Source organism: Drosophila eugracilis, unplaced genomic scaffold (genome assembly GCF_018153835.1).
Source record: "Drosophila eugracilis isolate 14026-0451.02 unplaced genomic scaffold, ASM1815383v1 contig_341, whole genome shotgun sequence".
NCBI lineage: Eukaryota > Metazoa > Arthropoda > Insecta > Diptera > Drosophilidae > Drosophila > Drosophila eugracilis.
The window spans coordinates 206,509-220,182 of record NW_024573196.1 but is presented as its reverse complement, the minus strand read 5'-3'; the positions used below and the strand labels follow the sequence as shown (position 1 = coordinate 220,182).

The following is a 13,674-nucleotide window of genomic DNA, read 5'->3' as shown; positions in this document are numbered from 1 at the left end:
ACTACTTAAGATACTTTTAACATATTCTTATCTAATTTTCGGTATCCTATGGTACAATCTTTGCTTTAATTTACAATTTTGCTTAGGTTAACATTCTTAAGTATTAACATTCCTTATTGTTGTTCTACCATCACGGGTGTGGTATAACATTTGCAGTTACATCACTTAATATAATCGAATTGTCTTTGGTATGTCTTGTTGTTCGTGTATGTAACCTGAGACGGACGTGTAATGCGCCTTTAGTTTTACAGCGCCGTCTATCAAACAACATTGATACCATCAATCGTCGTCCACTTGAAGAGTCCAATATATGGGAGCATATGATGTGTTGGTTAGCAGTCCGTTAGTGTCCTCTTCTTCATGTTATCTGTTCAAGAAACAACGCCAATAATGTAGGTCAGTTTCCTCCTGAAGGCAATATACTGGAAAGAGCCTCTGTTATTAGCCAACCTCATGTATCCGATTGTCTGTTGTGTTATCGCCAATTCCTATGTAAAAATAACGTCAGATAATATTTGAACAAAAAAACTGTATTAATAAACAATATTTAGGTTCTTTCTTGTACTTTCTTGGTAGTCTTCTTGGGGTCCTTTTCTCACCTTCTTGAGTCGTTTTCTTCCTTCTGGTTGACCTCCTCCTTCTGTTTTGCCTTTCTCTTCCTGCTTGTTTATTTTTTGATTGCAGCAGGTGAGTCTTCTTCTTTTCTTTCTGGGACTTTTCTTCTTTGTTGCTCTTTTTTCTACTGATTCCTCCTTCTTTGGCTTCCCCTAAGGTTTTTGGTGTATCTCCTTTTGGGAGCTTCTTTTTGGAATCGTCTGTAATTTGATCTCTTCTTACCTTTGCCTTTCTCCGCAGTCTTAACTTCTGGCTTCTCTTTCTTGCTGGTGTCCGCTTTCTTGGCTGTAAAGAGATCAATCGTGGTACTGATCATTGTTTTTGTTTTGGCTCTGCGGCTTTGGGGTTTCTTTCTTGGACTCCTTGGCAGTCTTCTTGGGCTCCTTTTCCTTCTTTTGAGTCGTTTTCTTCCTTTCTACCTCATTGATTATCTTAACATTGTCTGGCAATTGGCTGAACGTTACTTATGTCTAGCTTAACTATGTACAAGCTCATTGTGTTTTACACATTATATACGGCTTAACAGTTGCTTAAACTAATAACATCGTTCGGAACATTGTGTATACATTGTTTACGACTACAAGATACTTTTAACATATTCTGCTACAGCTCTGAGTGCAGTATCTATATAGTGCAATCTTTGCTTTGTTTACAATTTTTGCTTAGGTTAACATTCTTAAGTATTAACATTTCTTATTATTGTTCTACCATCACTAGTGTGGTATAACATTTGCGTTATCCTTAATATAATCCAAATTGTCTTTGGTATGTCTTATTTGTTCATGTATGTAACCTAGAGACGGACGTGTAATGCGCCTTTAGTTTTACAGCGCCGTCTATCAAACAACATTGATACCATCAATCGTCGTCCGCTTGAAGGAGTCCAATATATAGGAGCATATGATGTGTTGGTTAGCGATCCGTTAGTGTCCTCTTCTTCATGTTATCTGTTAAACAACGCCAATAATGTGAGTCAGTTTCTCTACAGAGGGCCGTATACTGGAAAGAGCCTCTGTTATAGCCAACCTCATGTTATCCGATTGTCTGTTGTGTTATCGCCAATTCCTATGTAACGCTTGCGTCGAATGTTGAACCTGTAAAAAAGCGTATTAATAAACAATATTTAGGGGGTTCTTTCTTGTACTTCTTGGTAGTCTTCTTGGGGTCCTTTTCCTTCCTTGGGTCGTTTTCTTCCTTCTGGTTGACCTCCTCCTTCTGTTTTTTGCCTTTACTCTTCCTGCTTGTTTATTTTTGATTACTGGCGGCAGGTGAGTCTTCTTCTTTTTCTTTCTGGGACTTTTCTTCTTTGTTGCTCTTTTCTACTGATTCCTCCTTCTTTGGCTTCCCTAAGGTTTTTGGTGTATCCTTTTTGGGAGCTTCTTTTGGCTTGGAATCGTCTGTGGTTTGATCTTTCTTCTTGCCTTTCTCCGCAGTCTTAACTTCTGGCTTCTCTTTCTTGCTGGTGTCCGCTTTCTTGGCTGTAAAGAGATCAATCGTGGACTGATCATTGTTTTTGTTTTGCTCTGCGGCTTTGGGGGTTTCTTTCTTGGACTCCTTGGCAGTCTTCTTGGGCTCCTTTTCCTTCTTTGAGTCGTTTTCTTCCTTTCTACCTCATTGATTATCTTAACATTGTCTGGCAATTGGCTGAACGTTACTTATGTCTAGCTTAACTATGTGACAAACTCATTGTGTTACATTATATACGGCTAACAGTTGCTTAAACTAATAACATCGTTCGACATGTGTATACATTGTTTCGCTACTTAAGATACTTACATATTCTACAGCTCGAGTGCAGTATCTATATAGTGCAATCTTTGCTTTGTTACAATTTTGCTTAGGTTAACATTCTTAAGTATTAACATTTCTTATTATTGTTCTACCATCACTAGTGTGGTATAACATTTGCGTTATCCTTAATTTTTTTTTTTTTTTTTTTTTTTTTTTTTTTTTTTTTTTTTTTTGCTTTTTTTTTTTTTTTTTTTTTTTTCGTTTTTGGGTTGTTTGTTTTTTTTTTGTTTTTTTTTGTTTTGTTTGGTTTTTTGTTTTTTTTTTTTTTTTTTTTTTTTTTATTTTTTCTTTTTTAGTAATTTTTTTTTTGTGGTTTTTTTGCTGGGATATTTGTTTTTTTTATTTTTTGTTTGTTTTTTTTTTTGTTTCTTTTTTTCTTGTGTATGTGAACCTAAATATTAATAAAATTTTTGGGGTTCTTTCTTGTACTTCTTGGTAGTCTTCTTGGGGTCCTTTTCCTTCCTTGGGTCGTTTTCTTCCTTCTGGTTGACCTCCTCCTTCTGTTTTTTGCCTTTACTCTTCCTGCTTGTTTATTTTTGATTACTGGCGGCAGGTGAGTCTTCTTCTTTTTCTTTCTGGGACTTTTCTTCTTTGTTGCTCTTTTCTACTGATTCCTCCTTCTTTGGCTTCCCTAAGGTTTTTGGTGTATCCTTTTTGGGAGCTTCTTTTGGCTTGGAATCGTCTGTGGTTTGATCTTTCTTCTTGCCTTTCTCCGCAGTCTTAACTTCTGGCTTCTCTTTCTTGCTGGTGTCCGCTTTCTTGGCTGTAAAGAGATCAATCGTGGACTGATCATTGTTTTTGTTTTGCTCTGCGGCTTTGGGGGTTTCTTTCTTGGACTCCTTGGCAGTCTTCTTGGGCTCCTTTTCCTTCTTTGAGTCGTTTTCTTCCTTTCTACCTCATTGATTATCTTAACATTGTCTGGCAATTGGCTGAACGTTACTTATGTCTAGCTTAACTATGTGTACAAGCTCATTGTGTTACATTATATACGGCTTAACAGTTGCTTAAACTAATAACATCGTTCGGAACATTGTGTATACATTGTTTACGACTACTTAAGATACTTTTAACATATTCTTACAGCTCTGAGTGCAGTATCTATATAGTGCAATCTTTGCTTTGTTTACAATTTTTGCTTAGGTTAACATTCTTAAGTATTAACATTTCTTATTATTGTTCTACCATCACTAGTGTGGTATAACATTTGCGTTATCCTTAATATAATCCAAATTGTCTTTGGTATGTCTTATTTGTTCATGTATGTAACCTAGAGACGGACGTGTAATGCGCCTTTAGTTTTACAGCGCCGTCTATCAAACAACATTGATACCATCAATCGTCGTCCGCTTGAAGGAGTCCAATATATAGGAGCATATGATGTGTTGGTTAGCGATCCGTTAGTGTCCTCTTCTTCATGTTATCTGTTAAACAACGCCAATAATGTGAGTCAGTTTCTCTACAGAGGGCCGTATACTGGAAAGAGCCTCTGTTATAGCCAACCTCATGTATCCGATTGTCTGTTGTGTTATCGCCAATTCCTATGTAACGCTTGCGTCGAATGTTGAACCTGTAAAAAAGCGTATTAATAAACAATATTTAGGGGGTTCTTTCTTGTACTTCTTGGTAGTCTTCTTGGGGTCCTTTTCCTTCCTTGAGTCGTTTTCTTCCTTCTGGTTGACCTCCTCCTTCTGTTTTTTGCCTTTACTCTTCCTGCTTGTTTATTTTTGATTACTGGCGGCAGGTGAGTCTTCTTCTTTTTCTTTCTGGGACTTTTCTTCTTTGTTGCTCTTTTCTACTGATTCCTCCTTCTTTGGCTTCCCTAAGGTTTTTGGTGTATCCTTTTTGGGAGCTTCTTTTGGCTTGGAATCGTCTGTGGTTTGATCTTTCTTCTTGCCTTTCTCCGCAGTCTTAACTTCTGGCTTCTCTTTCTTGCTGGTGTCCGCTTTCTTGGCTGTAAAGAGATCAATCGTGGACTGATCATTGTTTTTGTTTTGCTCTGCGGCTTTGGGGGTTTCTTTCTTGGACTCCTTGGCAGTCTTCTTGGGCTCCTTTTCCTTCTTTGAGTCGTTTTCTTCCTTTCTACCTCATTGATTATCTTAACATTGTCTGGCAATTGGCTGAACGTTACTTATGTCTAGCTTAACTATGTGTACAAGCTCATTGTGTTACATTATATACGGCTTAACAGTTGCTTAAACTAATAACATCGTTCGGAACATTGTGTATACATTGTTTACGACTACTTAAGATACTTTTAACATATTCTTACAGCTCTGAGTGCAGTATCTATATAGTGCAATCTTTGCTTTGTTTACAATTTTTGCTTAGGTTAACATTCTTAAGTATTAACATTTCTTATTATTGTTCTACCATCACTAGTGTGGTATAACATTTGCGTTATCCTTAATATAATCCAAATTGTCTTTGGTATGTCTTATTTGTTCATGTATGTAACCTAGAGACGGACGTGTAATGCGCCTTTAGTTTTACAGCGCCGTCTATCAAACAACATTGATACCATCAATCGTCGTCCGCTTGAAGGAGTCCAATATATAGGAGCATATGATGTGTTGGTTAGCGATCCGTTAGTGTCCTCTTCTTCATGTTATCTGTTAAACAACGCCAATAATGTGAGTCAGTTTCTCTACAAAGGGCCGTATACTGGAAAGAGCCTCTGTTATAGACAACCTCATGTATCCGATTGTCTGTTGTGTTATCGCCAATTCCTATGTAACGCTTGCGTCGAATGTTGAACCTGTAAAAAAGCGTATTAATAAACAATATTTAGGGGTTCTTTCTTGTACTTCTTGGTAGTCTTCTTGGGGTCCTTTTCCTTCCTTGAGTCGTTTTCTTCCTTCTGGTTGACCTCCTCCTTCTGTTTTTTGCCTTTACTCTTCCTGCTTGTTTATTTTTGATTACTGGCGGCAGGTGAGTCTTCTTCTTTTTCTTTCTGGGACTTTTCTTCTTTGTTGCTCTTTTCTACTGATTCCTCCTTCTTTGGCTTCCCTAAGGTTTTTGGTGTATCCTTTTTGGGAGCTTCTTTTGGCTTGGAATCGTCTGTGGTTTGATCTTTCTTCTTGCCTTTCTCCGCAGTCTTAACTTCTGGCTTCTCTTTCTTGCTGGTGTCCGCTTTCTTGGCTGTAAAGAGATCAATCGTGGACTGATCATTGTTTTTGTTTTGCTCTGCGGCTTTGGGGGTTTCTTTCTTGGACTCCTTGGCAGTCTTCTTGGGCTCCTTTTCCTTCTTTGAGTCGTTTTCTTCCTTTCTACCTCATTGATTATCTTAACATTGTCTGGCAATTGGCTGAACGTTACTTATGTCTAGCTTAACTATGTGTACAAGCTCATTGTGTTACATTATATACGGCTTAACAGTTGCTTAAACTAATAACATCGTTCGGAACATTGTGTATACATTGTTTACGACTACTTAAGATACTTTTAACATATTCTTACAGCTCTGAGTGCAGTATCTATATAGTGCAATCTTTGCTTTGTTTACAATTTTTGCTTAGGTTAACATTCTTAAGTATTAACATTTCTTATTATTGTTCTACCATCACTAGTGTGGTATAACATTTGCGTTATCCTTAATATAATCCAAATTGTCTTTGGTATGTCTTATTTGTTCATGTATGTAACCTAGAGACGGACGTGTAATGCGCCTTTAGTTTTACAGCGCCGTCTATCAAACAACATTGATACCATCAATCGTCGTCCGCTTGAAGGAGTCCAATATATAGGAGCATATGATGTGTTGGTTAGCGATCCGTTAGTGTCCTCTTCTTCATGTTATCTGTTAAACAACGCCAATAATGTGAGTCAGTTTCTCTACAAAGGGCCGTATGCTGGAAAGAGCCTCTGTTATAGACAACATTATGTATCCGATTGTCTGTTGTGTTATCGCCAATTCCTATGTAACGCTTGCGTCGAATGTTGAACCTGTAAAAAAGCGTATTAATAAACAATATTTAGGGGGTTCTTTCTTGTACTTCTTGGTAGTCTTCTTGGGGTCCTTTTCCTTCCTTGAGTCGTTTTCTTCCTTCTGGTTGACCTCCTCCTTCTGTTTTTTGCCTTTACTCTTCCTGCTTGTTTATTTTTGATTACTGGCGGCAGGTGAGTCTTCTTCTTTTTCTTTCTGGGACTTTTCTTCTTTGTTGCTCTTTTCTACTGATTCCTCCTTCTTTGGCTTCCCTAAGGTTTTTGGTGTATCCTTTTTGGGAGCTTCTTTTGGCTTGGAATCGTCTGTGGTTTGATCTTTCTTCTTGCCTTTCTCCGCAGTCTTAACTTCTGGCTTCTCTTTCTTGCTGGTGTCCGCTTTCTTGGCTGTAAAGAGATCAATCGTGGACTGATCATTGTTTTTGTTTTGCTCTGCGGCTTTGGGGGTTTCTTTCTTGGACTCCTTGGCAGTCTTCTTGGGCTCCTTTTCCTTCTTTGAGTCGTTTTCTTCCTTTCTACCTCATTGATTATCTTAACATTGTCTGGCAATTGGCTGAACGTTACTTATGTCTAGCTTAACTATGTGTACAAGCTCATTGTGTTACATTATATACGGCTTAACAGTTGCTTAAACTAATAACATCGTTCGGAACATTGTGTATACATTGTTTACGACTACTTAAGATACTTTTAACATATTCTTACAGCTCTGAGTGCAGTATCTATATAGTGCAATCTTTGCTTTGTTTACAATTTTTGCTTAGGTTAACATTCTTAAGTATTAACATTTCTTATTATTGTTCTACCATCACTAGTGTGGTATAACATTTGCGTTATCCTTAATATAATCCAAATTGTCTTTGGTATGTCTTATTTGTTCATGTATGTAACCTAGAGACGGACGTGTAATGCGCCTTTAGTTTTACAGCGCCGTCTATCAAACAACATTGATACCATCAATCGTCGTCCGCTTGAAGGAGTCCAATATATAGGAGCATATGATGTGTTGGTTAGCGATCCGTTAGTGTCCTCTTCTTCATGTTATCTGTTAAACAACGCCAATAATGTGAGTCAGTTTCTCTACAGAGGGCCGTATACTGGAAAGAGCCTCTGTTATAGCCAACCTCATGTATCCGATTGTCTGTTGTGTTATCGCCAATTCCTATGTAACGCTTGCGTCGAATGTTGAACCTGTAAAAAAGCGTATTAATAAACAATATTTAGGGGGTTCTTTCTTGTACTTCTTGGTAGTCTTCTTGGGGTCCTTTTCCTTCCTTGGGTCGTTTTCTTCCTTCTGGTTGACCTCCTCCTTCTGTTTTTTGCCTTTACTCTTCCTGCTTGTTTATTTTTGATTACTGGCGGCAGGTGAGTCTTCTTCTTTTTCTTTCTGGGACTTTTCTTCTTTGTTGCTCTTTTCTACTGATTCCTCCTTCTTTGGCTTCCCTAAGGTTTTTGGTGTATCCTTTTTGGGAGCTTCTTTTGGCTTGGAATCGTCTGTGGTTTGATCTTTCTTCTTGCCTTTCTCCGCAGTCTTAACTTCTGGCTTCTCTTTCTTGCTGGTGTCCGCTTTCTTGGCTGTAAAGAGATCAATCGTGGACTGATCATTGTTTTTGTTTTTGCTCTGCGGCTTTGGGGGTTTCTTTCTTGGACTCCTTGGCAGTCTTCTTGGGCTCCTTTTCCTTCTTTGAGTCGTTTTCTTCCTTTCTACCTCATTGATTATCTTAACATTGTCTGGCAATTGGCTGAACGTTACTTATGTCTAGCTTAACTATGTGTACAAGCTCATTGTGTTACATTATATACGGCTTAACAGTTGCTTAAACTAATAACATCGTTCGGAACATTGTGTATACATTGTTTACGACTACTTAAGATACTTTTAACATATTCTTACAGCTCTGAGTGCAGTATCTATATAGTGCAATCTTTGCTTTGTTTACAATTTTTGCTTAGGTTAACATTCTTAAGTATTAACATTTCTTATTATTGTTCTACCATCACTAGTGTGGTATAACATTTGCGTTATCCTTAATATAATCCAAATTGTCTTTGGTATGTCTTATTTGTTCATGTATGTAACCTAGAGACGGACGTGTAATGCGCCTTTAGTTTTACAGCGCCGTCTATCAAACAACATTGATACCATCAATCGTCGTCCGCTTGAAGGAGTCCAATATATAGGAGCATATGATGTGTTGGTTAGCGATCCGTTAGTGTCCTCTTCTTCATGTTATCTGTTAAACAACGCCAATAATGTGAGTCAGTTTCTCTACAGAGGGCCGTATACTGGAAAGAGCCTCTGTTATAGCCAACCTCATGTATCCGATTGTCTGTTGTGTTATCGCCAATTCCTATGTAACGCTTGCGTCGAATGTTGAACCTGTAAAAAAGCGTATTAATAAACAATATTTAGGGGGTTCTTTCTTGTACTTCTTGGTAGTCTTCTTGGGGTCCTTTTCCTTCCTTGGGTCGTTTTCTTCCTTCTGGTTGACCTCCTCCTTCTGTTTTTTGCCTTTACTCTTCCTGCTTGTTTATTTTTGATTACTGGCGGCAGGTGAGTCTTCTTCTTTTTCTTTCTGGGACTTTTCTTCTTTGTTGCTCTTTTCTACTGATTCCTCCTTCTTTGGCTTCCCTAAGGTTTTTGGTGTATCCTTTTTGGGAGCTTCTTTTGGCTTGGAATCGTCTGTGGTTTGATCTTTCTTCTTGCCTTTCTCCGCAGTCTTAACTTCTGGCTTCTCTTTCTTGCTGGTGTCCGCTTTCTTGGCTGTAAAGAGATCAATCGTGGACTGATCATTGTTTTTGTTTTGCTCTGCGGCTTTGGGGGTTTCTTTCTTGGACTCCTTGGCAGTCTTCTTGGGCTCCTTTTCCTTCTTTGAGTCGTTTTCTTCCTTTCTACCTCATTGATTATCTTAACATTGTCTGGCAATTGGCTGAACGTTACTTATGTCTAGCTTAACTATGTGTACAAGCTCATTGTGTTACATTATATACGGCTTAACAGTTGCTTAAACTAATAACATCGTTCGGAACATTGTGTATACATTGTTTACGACTACTTAAGATACTTTTAACATATTCTTACAGCTCTGAGTGCAGTATCTATATAGTGCAATCTTTGCTTTGTTTACAATTTTTGCTTAGGTTAACATTCTTAAGTATTAACATTTCTTATTATTGTTCTACCATCACTAGTGTGGTATAACATTTGCGTTATCCTTAATATAATCCAAATTGTCTTTGGTATGTCTTATTTGTTCATGTATGTAACCTAGAGACGGACGTGTAATGCGCCTTTAGTTTTACAGCGCCGTCTATCAAACAACATTGATACCATCAATCGTCGTCCGCTTGAAGGAGTCCAATATATAGGAGCATATGATGTGTTGGTTAGCGATCCGTTAGTGTCCTCTTCTTCATGTTATCTGTTAAACAACGCCAATAATGTGAGTCAGTTTCTCTACAGAGGGCCGTATACTGGAAAGAGCCTCTGTTATAGCCAACCTCATGTATCCGATTGTCTGTTGTGTTATCGCCAATTCCTATGTAACGCTTGCGTCGAATGTTGAACCTGTAAAAAAGCGTATTAATAAACAATATTTAGGGGGTTCTTTCTTGTACTTCTTGGTAGTCTTCTTGGGGTCCTTTTCCTTCCTTGAGTCGTTTTCTTTCTTCTGGTTGACCTCCTCCTTCTGTTTTTTGCCTTTACTCTTCCTGCTTGTTTATTTTTGATTACTGGCGGCAGGTGAGTCTTCTTCTTTTTCTTTCTGGGACTTTTCTTCTTTGTTGCTCTTTTCTACTGATTCCTCCTTCTTTGGCTTCCCTAAGGTTTTTGGTGTATCCTTTTTGGGAGCTTCTTTTGGCTTGGGATCGTCTGTGGTTTGATCTTTCTTCTTGCCTTTCTCCGCAGTCTTAACTTCTGGCTTCTCTTTCTTGCTGGTGTCCGCTTTCTTGGCTGTAAAGAGATCAATCGTGGACTGATCATTGTTTTTGTTTTGCTCTGCGGCTTTGGGGGTTTCTTTCTTGGACTCCTTGGCAGTCTTCTTGGGCTCCTTTTCCTTCTTTGAGTCGTTTTCTTCCTTTCTACCTCATTGATTATCTTAACATTGTCTGGCAATTGGCTGAACATTACTTATGTCTAGCTTAACTATGTGTACAAGCTCATTGTGTTACAATAATCGTGGCTTAACATATGCTTAAACTAATAACATCTTTGAAACATTAATTATACATTGCACACGACAGCTTACAATACTACTAACTTATGGTAACATTTGTTAAATTTTCATACATTCATGGAGTTACCATTATTGGTTTTTTACACAAGCTAACATTTACACACCCTAGCATTATGATAAGTTTCTTTCAATATGTAGAATATTTTCCTTGTGATCCACCACATGATAGGACAAAGCTCTTTCCTTTTTAAGTGCCTTCTTTTCAACAGCACTGTTACAATGCCATGATGAAAATTCGTCTTTCTTTAGAAGCGTTGTGTGCTGTGAAGCGCCTTCCTTATAAGCAAACATCGGTTTCCACACGCATGCTGTTGTAGCTCCCTCTTTAAGTAACGTATTTGTTTCCATCAACACCTGCAATTAAAATCACGCTTTGTACTACAAATGGTACTACAAAATATCCGACACAACACCCTTTAAAAGTCTTGGCCCTAAAATGTTCTTAAAGGTATTATAAATATTGCACAATTATTGCCAAAAGTGCACAACAATGCAGTAAAATGTATGTTACTAAAGAACAAATTAGATATACCTCATATCTTACCTATATATTATCCGAATATCATGTATTAATTAAGTACTTACCATGTATAAGCCATATATATTTCGCACATAGCATGTCAATCGATGGGGGACCTTTTTCAAATAGCAATTCAAATCCGGTTAGCGTAGGGCAAAGATTTTTCTTTCCACAGCACAATGCATAGTTCATCTACAATTAATTTAAAAAGTGCATAAGTTAGGGTAAATTATATAAAAATTCTACGTATAACTAGCCAGCAAACCATTAGTAAGTTTGAAGACCCTTCCCCTTTACAATAAAATGTTTTATCAGCAAACCTAATTTACATATTTATAAAACACGAGTAAATAATTCATATTTTATCTACACCAAATGTATATATTGTTTCTAATGCACCTGTAAATAATTTATATTTGACCTATAATTGCCCTTTAGTTTAAGTGAAAAACACTTATCATTTACAGCAAGTTACGCATAAGTTCTGTATATGTAATTATGCAATTATCTATTTTATAATTAGTCTACGTGTAATCAGACAGAAACCATTAGTAATCTGCAAGCCCTTTCCTTTTACAATATAATATTTAATCTAACAACATAATTTATATATTTGTATGAATCACATGTAATGAATTCCGCTTTCCTCTATACTTTACGTATAAATTGTATTTATATCACCAGTAGGTAATTAATATATTATATAATAAGTAACGATTAATTACAGTTAATAAAGAATATTCCTGGCCGCGGTATTGTCTTTTGCGATAAGGGAAAAACCTATATACTTTTTAAGGCTGGTAGAGCAGTACAGCTATATATTAAAAAGAACAAACGGCAAGAACAGGCTCAAAAGAAGCAATGTCGACAAATGTCTAGCAAAGTATGGTTTAACATAAAAGATAAGCCTCGCTACTAAGGCGTTTGTAGTAGAAGACAATGTGTAAATAAAATACAAATAATATCAAACTTCCTTACACCAAACATTTCATGAATCACTATGTACAAGCAGAATAACCAACCAGCAAAAAAGTTTAAAAAAATGTCTAATGGCAATAGAATTAGGATTAGCGGATCGGAAGTTGTTCCTTTGAAGTTGAAAAGAACAGTACAGATATATATATATAGGCGAAACGAAAACTACACTACATCGGCGAGTGGCAGGTCCTGAATGTCTACACAATTGCTTTTAGCATTGACAACAAAAACTCGGTCAAATCTCATGCTGGCTTTTGGTTTCATTGGAATGTGACAAACTGTTTAAAAGTACAACCTTAAATGTAAAATGAAAATGTGTGTATGTACCTCTTTTATAAGTATAGATATGACCGTCTGTATAATCGCAGCCTTTTCCGTGGTATTCATTATAAGAAAATTGACTTTATTTTTAGGTTTTCCATTTTTATTTGCCGCCATTAAACCGTAATTTGCTTAAACACTGGAAGTAAAGAAAAAAAGTAAGCTACGAAACGCCGATATAAAAAATATACATACTGCATTTTATTTTCAGTGAAGTCTTCTCTATTCTGTATCCAGCAAAGCTAAGGTCTTGTATTTGAATTGAAGTACCCGTCAGTAAATATTGCAGCCTCTTGGCTATTCAGATTTCGGCCATGAAATTAATTTTAATTCCATTTTCCGGTAAACGCCATTAAACCACCATTTTTTATACACTGAAAACGAAGGGATGAAGTGATATTACAAATTTTAAAATACAAATAAATACGTACAACAATATGTTGGTGGCAATAAATTCTATTTCGCTCCGCATCCAGCAAGCTAAACCACTTTTATAAAAATAGCAGTTAGCGTAATGAACTTGCTTTTTACCCACGAATATAATAATTTGGGCCATTCGAGTAATCCTTGTTGCGTCTCCTTCCATTAAACGTTATTAAACTGAGGTTTTTTTAGAAACTTTAAACACAAAAAATTGTAATCTATAAAATATTAATACTTGAAAACCACATAAAAGGTTTATTGGGCAAGAAATTGTATTACATTCGTTCATTTATTTACAACGACGGCATCCTACAATGAAAGGAATAACCAAAGTAGGACAGCGGTCTGGTACGGCGCCGGCAAGAAAAAAAGGAATGCAACAGTAAAAACTTTTTTTTTCAAATGTACAAATTGTTGTCCTCCAGGTAATGTTTACTTTTTATTTACATTACTATTTAACACTATTTAAAATGTTTATTTAATAGCGATAACTTTTAATAATTTAACGGAATTAATAAGCGATGTAACGAAATACATTTGTGTAATAAAAACCCGACTTATTTTTATTCATTATTAAAATAATTTTGACACGCTATGTCATTTTTTTTATTTTACAAAAGTAAGAAACCAAGAGAGCTAATCAGACAACCTACCTAATGAGAAGAGAACGCAGAATGGCCAACTGCAACTCCCGTGCTTATTTTGCACTTTGGTCGCGACGCGGGAAACCTTTTTCTGCTTTAAACAAACCAACGAGTAGTAATACATACATATGTCGAACAACGGCACCTCTCAAGTTATCATTATCGCGACGATATATTTTTTCTTGAATAATAACAGCAAACGAACAAG

General features: G+C 36.7%; 3 long non-coding RNA genes across 9 annotated transcripts; all 3 read right to left on the bottom strand.

Annotated features, from left to right (window-relative positions):
* Nucleotides 1-2,835: 2,835 nt before the first annotated feature.
* Nucleotides 2,836-6,269, bottom strand: LOC121530154. Its single transcript, XR_005993838.1, has 3 exons — nucleotides 5,211-6,269; nucleotides 5,095-5,161; nucleotides 2,836-5,015 (listed from the first exon to the last, which is right to left on the bottom strand). It is a non-coding gene; the product is annotated as an uncharacterized LOC121530154 (long non-coding RNA).
* A 23-nt stretch (nucleotides 6,270-6,292) lies between these two features.
* On the bottom strand, nucleotides 6,293-7,952 carry LOC121530155. The gene is made up of 3 exons (XR_005993839.1): nucleotides 7,587-7,952; nucleotides 7,470-7,536; nucleotides 6,293-7,390 (listed from the first exon to the last, which is right to left on the bottom strand). It is a non-coding gene; the product is annotated as an uncharacterized LOC121530155 (long non-coding RNA).
* A 20-nt stretch (nucleotides 7,953-7,972) lies between these two features.
* LOC121530153 lies at nucleotides 7,973-12,767 on the bottom strand. 7 transcript variants are annotated; one of them, XR_005993837.1, is made up of 5 exons: nucleotides 12,406-12,504; nucleotides 11,166-11,292; nucleotides 9,964-10,934; nucleotides 9,847-9,913; nucleotides 7,973-9,767 (listed from the first exon to the last, which is right to left on the bottom strand). It is a non-coding gene; the product is annotated as an uncharacterized LOC121530153 (long non-coding RNA). The 7 variants fall into 7 exon arrangements; XR_005993836.1 differs by having other exon boundaries at nucleotides 7,973-8,579; nucleotides 8,659-8,725; nucleotides 8,776-10,934; nucleotides 12,406-12,482; XR_005993834.1 differs by having other exon boundaries at nucleotides 9,847-10,934; nucleotides 12,406-12,503.
* Between the last annotated feature and the right edge of the window lie 907 nt (nucleotides 12,768-13,674).